This window comes from Bison bison, unplaced genomic scaffold, assembly GCF_000754665.1.
Source record: "Bison bison bison isolate TAMUID 2011002044 unplaced genomic scaffold, Bison_UMD1.0 scf7180017864108, whole genome shotgun sequence".
In the NCBI taxonomy this organism is placed as follows: Eukaryota; Metazoa; Chordata; class Mammalia; order Artiodactyla; family Bovidae; genus Bison; species Bison bison.
Window position 1 is genome coordinate 3,851,567 of NW_011494680.1, and position 8,597 is coordinate 3,860,163.

At 39.2% G+C, this 8,597-nt stretch overlaps 1 pseudogene; it reads left to right on the plus strand.

The window, feature by feature from the left end:
• Positions 1 to 8,597, plus strand: part of LOC104987907 — a 173,447-nt pseudogene that overhangs the window by 4,774 nt on the left and 160,076 nt on the right.

An 8,597-nucleotide genomic window follows, 5' to 3' on the forward strand; every position in this document is an offset into this window, starting at 1 on the left:
TAGCCTGCCAATCCAAGTGGGCTGCTACATTAAGAATGTGCTTGTGCTATTTACTTTCTAAGCTCTAGTCCTACGACAGACCGTCTGTTAGAACTTGTGCTTTCATCATGAGCATAAAAGCTTTCCAAAAACCAGTCCCCAAAGAATGATTTTCAGTTGATGTCCAGTACCAAAAGGCAGAGGTGTGGTTTTCAGAGCATTCCCCCAGCTCCCTTGCCTTGCAAAACTCTGCTGTCTTCTCATTACAGTTGGCTGTGCCAAGCAGGCAGAGATCTCCCGCCCTCCCCTCCCCCAGCAACGTGGGGAGAATATGTTTCACTCTTTTGGATGTTATGTTCTTTGTCTTTCAGGGAGACAGGCCCGAATGATATCAGTTTTCAGCAAGTCTCTGGCTGCCATGAGGAAGCAGAGACTGTCAACTTGTTGCTTCTCCCAGTTGAAGCCAGAAATATATCTATGGTGGGAGGTCCCAGGGTGTGCTCCGCAGACTGACACGTTCTGTGTGGTGGAGAACAACATGTGCTCATGCCTTAGTGAGGACTTCTTCCTCCCTGTGATGTTCTCATTTTTCCAGCCCTGTTCTTCTGTGACCTCCCAAATCTGCTTGGCAGTTATACACAGTGGGTACATCTAGAAGTTGCTGAGAGAGGGGGAAAAAAAGTTTCTAACAGCTACTGGTATAGACAGAGAAGAAACTTATCTGCATTTTGACAAAATTCAGTATTTTAAATTTAAGGTAGAAAAATAAAAATTTTTTTTCAGAATTGAAGTTAGAGACAAGCATAATGACAAATTAAGTTCAAACTAAGTCATTATCTAGCAAATGATAAGGAATTTATTTAAGGAATTTTAATTGAGCTCCATGTATAGAGTTATAGGGACCAGCTTAACAGCTGCAATATCTTTGTAAGACAGTCACTGACCCAAAGTGCAAGTTTGTGTAATCCCTGGTAATTTATAATCAATGATTCTAGGGAGTTCTTTCAGTCTTATTACAACATACAATCAAAGTAATTGTCAAAACTATCAAAAGAAATAGGGACTTCCTTGGCAATCCAGTGGTGAAGACTCCATGCTTCCAATGCAGGGGGCACGGGTTCCATCCCTGATCAGGGAAATAAGATCCCATAGCTGTGTGGCATGACCATATGTAAATAAATAATAAAGTTACAGAGTTTTAAAAAAGGAAGTTTATTTTAAAAACTGAAAAATAAGGTGTAAGTGAGAGATCAACATTTTCTCTAGTGTTGTAAAATATGTTGTACCGTTTAACATATTTGTTGTATGTAGCTGAATTTAAGGAGCTTCCCTGGTGGCTCAGATGGTAAAGAATCTGCCTGCAGTGTGGAAGGCCCAGCTTAGATCCCTGGGTAGGGAAGATCCCCCAGAGAAGGAAATGGCTTCCCACTCCAGTTTTTTTCCTGTAGAATTCCATGGACAGAGGAGCCTGGTGGGCTATGATCCATGGGGTCGACTTTTACAAAGAGTTGGACACGACTGAGTGACTTAACTCTTTCTACTTTCAGCTGAATTTTTAAAAATGCACATTTACTAATAGATACTGACATAGCCTACTGCTATCAAGAATATGTTTAGTAGAAGAGAACAATGTTTACTGATGACTCAGGGCAATGGTTTTCAAATTCTGTTTGATGCCTAAATATTTCCCTCCCAGCCCAACATAAAGGATAATTGTGTTAAATACACTAATATTTATCAACTGAATTATATTAAGTACCAATATTTATAAATTGATTGTGAGGATTAAAGCCAGACCAATTTATTTATTATTGCCTTCCAATCTACTCAGCATAGTACATCTATTACTTACATGAACCCAAGGATTCTCCATAGAATCCACACCACAGGTTCCTAAGGTTTTCTGCTCAGTTTTATAGCTGTGAATCTATAAGGTATAATAACAACTATCAAATTATACCAACTCCAGCGTGACCTTAATACAATCAAAAAACAGGAGTGATGGCATCAACATAAGCAACGATAATACAAAACAAAATACATTGTTTGTTTGGATTTTGAGACTAGTATTGCATTAAGAACCTTATTGTATCATTATGTTTATTCTTTATAATGACCTCCTTATAACGTGGGTATCATTTTAACCTTTCTTTTACACTTAAGTAAGCCTGGGATTTGAGATTTTAAGTAACTTCCCCAAGGACATGCACAGCATCAAAGATAAAATTTGAATCTATCTGATTTTATACAACTTCTTGCCAGTAATTTTACATCCTATGTTGAAACAACTTCTGCATCAGTGAGTGTCTTTGTTAGACTCCAGTTTCCATAGTAAAATGTCAGCATTCCTAACTATACAGAGTTAAATGTAAAAATACTCTGCAATTCAGAACCCCCCCAAAATGTATAGTAACATCAGGCTGTGTTAGTGAGTACAAATTCCAGTTGTTACTGACCCTTTCCAGGAAAAGCCAAAATAAAAGATCTGATGTTTATGGAAGGTCATTTGAAGATCATGCAGTCTATTAATTCTTACATTTTCTATCATTCAACTATGTATCAAGCAAGAGGAGGAGAAATTTGAGATTGTGAAAAACAAAAATTTGTACCTGGGCACTTTGGAAAAAATGTATCACTAATTAAAATCATACATACAGAGAAACAGTTTGATTTAGTCTTGTGTTTGTTTCATTATGCTATAAATATATTGAATTTGAGGCTCTTATATGATAGATGTGGAAATTTTCAATAATGCTTGGAGTTATGTACTTGAAATTAGGGAAAGAATGTCAGAGTTATGAGTGGAGATTTGGTAGTTAGCTAGAGCTAGAGGGAGGGCTGGATAAAGCACAAGCTGGAATCAAGATTGCTGGGAGAAATATCAATAACCTCACGTATACAGATGACACCACCCTTATGGCAGAAAATGAAGAATAACTAAAGAGCCTCTTGATGAAAGTGAAAGAGGAGGCTGACAAGGCTGGCTTAAAACTCAACAGTCAGAAAACTAAGATCATGGTATCTGGTCCCATCACTTCATGGCAAATAGACGGGAAAACAATGAAAACAGTGAAAGACTTTATTTTTGGGGGTTCCAAAATCACTGCAGATGGTGACTGCAGCCATGAAATTAAAAGATGCTTGCTCTTTGGAAGAAAAGCTATGATCAACCTAGACAATATACTAAAAAGCAGAGACATTACTTTGCCAACAAAGGTCCGTCTAGACAAAGCTATAGTTTTTCCAGTAGTCATGTATGGGCTGTGAGAGTTGGACTATAAAGAAAGCCAAATGTCAAATAATTGATGCTTTTGAACTTTGGTTTTGGAGAAGACTCTTGAGAATCCCTTGGATTGCAAGGAGATCCAACCAGTCCATCCTAAAGGAGATCAGTCTTGAATATTCATTGAAAAGACTTATGCTGAAACTGAAACCCCAATACGTTTGCCACCTGATGTGAAGAACTGATTCATTTGAAAAGACCCTGATGCTGGGAAAGATTGAAGGCAGGAGGAGAAGGGATGACAGAGGATGAGATGGTTGGATGGCATCACTGACTCGATGGACGTGAGTTTGAGTAAGCCATGGGAGTTGGTGATGGACAGAGAGGCCTGACATGCAGGCACAACTGAGTGACTGAACTGAGAGGGAGGTGACAGTTGAAGTTATCAGGAAACAACTTTCAAGACAAAAGTAAAAGAGTAAAAGAAGCTATAAATGACATGTCCAAAACTCTTTTGCCAAGGATGATGTGAGATATAGGTCTCCTTCCTGCTGCAGTTTGTTAACAAGCAGTAGTGTGAAATGTGATTGCCAAAAATAGTTTAGAGATTCTGGTAGCTTGAGCCTAGCTTCATGAGTGTGAGTGGTATTCATAATGGTGAAAGTAGAAGGGGCATAGGAAGGAAGTTGCTGCTGCTGCTGCTGCTGCATCGCTTCAGTTGTGACTGACTCTGTGTGACCCCATAGACGGCAGCCCACCAGGCTCCCTCGTCCCTGGGATTCTCCAGGCAAGAACGCTGGAGTGGGTTGCCATTTCCTTCTCCAATGCATGAAAGAGAAAAGTGAAATCGAAGTCATTCAGTCATGTCCAACTCCTAGCAACCTCATGGACTGCAGCCTACCAGACTCCTCCGTCCATGGCAAGAGTACTGGAGTGGGTTGCTACTGCCTTCTCTGTAGGAAGGAAGTAGAAGCATCCTGGCCTCTGATTTACATCAGTGACAGTGTGCTCTTGGATTCAGTAGTACAAAGGTGCTCTTTCTGGCTTCCAGTCCTCCAATCCATCATACAATTTTGTAAGTAACTAATTTCTAGGACTCACACCATACTCCTTGAAATATGTAGAGCGGTTTGCTTCCTTGCTGGACTCTGACTGACACAATGGTCGACAGGAAAATGTTTTTCACATGTGAGTCAAAAATAACAAAGACTGACACATAACCATTGCTTTTAAAAAAATAAGAGTTACTTAATGGTACTGATAAAGCAACATTGGTACAATGGTGAGAATGTATATAATAATGATGGTGTGGTGGTGATGATGATGATGATATTAACACTTATTGAGTGCTTACTGTGTGACAAGCATTCTTCTAATTGGCTATCTGTTTTCACTCAGTTGTTCCTACTATTACTGTTTGAAGCATGTGTATTAAGTGCCTGTATTACAGATGCAGAGACTGAAGAATCAAGATTTTATATTCACTGCTCAGTATTACACAACTTTAAAAAACTGATGATGTCATTGGAAATCCCACAATCTGATGTCCAAATTTATGCTTCTAATAACTTTCCTGTTCTGCCTTGAAGTATGAGTGCAGAGTATAAAGGAACAACAACAAAACAACCCAAAAGATGAGACCAAGAGTGTGAATTATCATGGTAGTCCATACGTAAAATGTAATAAGAATCATGGAAAATGGAAAATGAGCCAGATTTAGAAAGAGAGAGTGTAAATAGTGGACCATCAGTCTTTGCAGTGATGATCTAAAGAAGCAAGTATGGCTGTGCTTAGGGGTGAGCAGTCTGAAGTGAGTTCAATATGAAGGAGCAGAAAGGCTTGACCATCTGTGTGACCTCAGTTTTGTGAATGAAGTCTGTGAGTCTGTTAAGAGTCCTCCACAGGCACTGGACATCCCTGCCAGGTCTTGCTAAGTGTCCCAAACTGCAAGACCTAATTGTACTTTGACCTTGAAATGGTTCTTTCCTTTAGCTAATTATGTAGACTATTCTATGAAGTAGGTGAAGGCAATCACAGTACTTTTTTTTTTTTAATATTTTACTCATTTATTTATTTATTTGACCATGCTCGGACTTAGTTGTAGCATACAGGATGCTCCATCTTGGTTGCAGCATGTAGGATCTTTAGTTGAAGTACGTGGAGATATTTACTTGAGGCACGCAAACACTTAGTTGCAGCTTGTGGGATCTTTTTCCCTGACCAGGGATAGAGTCTGGGCCCCTGCACCGGAAGCAGAGTCTTAACTGCTGGACCACTGGGGAAGTCTATTAATATTTGCTCCTGTCATATATAAAATGGGCATAATAATTCTGCCTCATGGTATTATAATCATGATGCAATGACTAACATTTTGTAGGCTTCTAAAAAAAGTTAGTTCCAATTTTCACACATAATTGTAGCAAGAGGTGTGTCTGCAATTAAGTTCCAACATGACCATCTGGGAAAGTTCAGGCATTTACTTTTACCTCAAGGAAGAATGACAGTAGAACGCTGAGCCCTGGAGTCTACTAAGCAGAGAAAAGAAAGATAATTTTGAAAAAAAAAAAAAAACCCACAGTTTTCAAAAAGAAATGCTTTTGCAAAGACAGAGAATCACAGTGACTCACGTTATAATTGTTCACATATTATATCCCTGTTGAATATTACATACACACAGGGCTTTAGTGATCTTAGCTGAAAGATGCTTTCCAAGAAGAGATCATTTAGCATTCATCTTTAATGAATGATATGTCAGCCTTAATTTACAGATATAATCAAGTGAGACTTCATTTCCAGGGTCTAATAAAGAATTTTACTAGGTTAAAATAGGGCATAGTTTCCCATTTAGCTTCCAGTGCAGTTTTCTGAACATACAGGGAAGGAAAGCCAGAATAACGAAAGTTCTAGGGCATGAGAGTGTGAGTGAGAAAAGTCACTAAGTGTTCATAAAGGACAAACAAGTTGGACAAGGACAATCATAAATTAACAAACAAACACCACCTTGAAACCTTTGCTTACCTGATTGCAAACCCCTTTGACTTCAGTTAAGTATCACCTAAGCTTTTATACTTGTTGCTGTTTAGTCGCTAAGTCGTGTCCGACTCTTTCGCGACCCCATGGACTGCATGTGGCTCGCCAGACTCTGTTCATGGGATTTCCCAGGTGAGAATACCAGAGTGGCTTCCCATTTCCTCCTCTAGGGGATCTTCCTGACCCAGGGATCAAAAAAGTCGCCTTGCATTAGAAGGCAGATTCTTTCCACTGAGCTACAAGGGAAGATTTTATACATAGCGTCCCTAATATTTTAGGTTTCATAAGAATATAATTTACTTCAATAAGATCGTGTAAATTTATATTTTTTCTAAACCATTGATTTCCACTGTTGACTTCCCCCATTTATTTAATTTCAGAACTTAAAATGCATATAAATTCAGGTGGTTTAGAGGTTCAATGAGTCATGTCCTACTTCTGTTACTGTTAAAATATCCCCAAATACATATGCCATCCTTTATCCTCAAAGATGAGTCTGCCGATGGCAATCAGTAAGAAAAAAAGTCATATAATTATTTTTCAAAAAAAGGTAATGAATTTCTGTAGATCTCTTTATACCTTTTCAGTTGAGATTTGCAGTCAGTAGCATATTCTAGGCAAGCTAAGGAGACTGTTCTATTTTTAAAAGATTATTTTTGAAGGACCATTATAAAAATTTGACCTAGTTGTAAGCTGAGGATACGATGATGAAATTAATCCATGTAGCTAACAAAAATTTATATTTACAATTCTCATGCATGCGTGCTAAGTCACTTCAACTGTGTCCAATTGGTCACTTCTGGTAAGTCACTTCAACTGGTCACTTCTCTGTGACCCTATAAACCATAGCCAGCCAGGCTCCTCTGTCCATGTGATTTCTCCAGGCAAGAATGCTGGAGTGGTTCACCACGTCCTCCTCCATGGGATCTTCCTGACCCGGGGATTGAACCTGCCTCTCTTACATCTCCTGTGTTAGCAAGCAGGTTCTTTACCACTAGCACCACCTAGGAAGCTCTCAATTCCCATATGTGTGGTCTGTTCAAGGAACTGATTATAAAATCAACTCTACAATGTTGTCCTCATAAAAGGATAGTAGAGGAGGTAAGCATATAGTAGAGGAGATAATCATTAAAATAGGTAATTACAGAGAATTCCCTGGCTGTCCAGTGGTTGGGACTTGGCACTCTCTGCCTGGTCCCAGGTTCGATGCCTGGTTTGGATCTAAGATCCCACAATGCCACAGAATGCAGCCAAAAAAAGAAAAAAAGAAACCAATTCTTGAAAAACAGACAGCTATATTGCTGTGCTCTAAAAGTAATGATAGAGAGATAATGGGTTATTATTAAAATATTAAGAATAGAAACAAATGTATGTAACCTGGAGTTAAAAGTAGAGTTACTAAGGAAGGTTTTACTAAGGTTGATAATTTGTGAATTTAGTTGTAATAAATGAAAAGGAATTAGCTAAAAGGAAAGGTCTCTTCCATGCAGAGATGTAGAAGCATCCATGTCAGAAACACTCATATTGATGCGAAGGTTGGAGTAGATACAGGAAAAGTTCTAAGCAGTATAATAATACTCACGAGTTATGAGCGTGGAAAGCTAGGCAGAGGCTATATACTGGAGAACCCTATATTCTACCTTAAAGAGCTTAACCCATATATGATAAGTGATGCAAGTCATCATATGGTTCTGAGAAAAAGTAACACATTTAAATTTGCATTGTGGTTTAAATTCGGTCAGTTGTAGGGATACAAAGTAATGGCAAGAACTTAGATGGGTGAGGCTGAAACTAATCCACAAAGTACATAATGACAACATTCAATCCTTAATATTAGCATTGGTTCAGTCAGTTCAGTTGCTCAGTCGTGTCTGACTCTTTGTGACCCCATGAATCACAGCACACCAGGCCTCCCTGTCTATCACCAACTCCCGGAGTCCACCCAAACCCATGTCCATCGAGTCGGTGATGTCATCCAAACATCTCATCCTCTGTCGTCCCCTTCTCCTCCTGCCCTCAATCTTTCCCAGCATCAGGGTCTTTTCAAATGAGTCAGCTCTTCGCATGAGGTGGCCAAATTATTGGAGTTTCAGCTTCAACATCAGTCCCTCCAATGAACACCCAGGACTGATCTCCTTTAGGATGGACTGGTTGGATCTCCTTGCAGTCCAAGGGACTCGCAAGAGTCTTCTCCAACACCATAGTTCAAAAGTGTCAGTTCTTCAGTGCTCAGCTTTCTTTATAGTCTAAATCTCACATCCATACATGACCACTGGAAAAACCATAGCCTTGACTAGATGGACCTTTGTTGGCAAAGTAATGTCTCTGCTTTTGAATATGCTGTCTAGGTTGGTCATAACTTTCC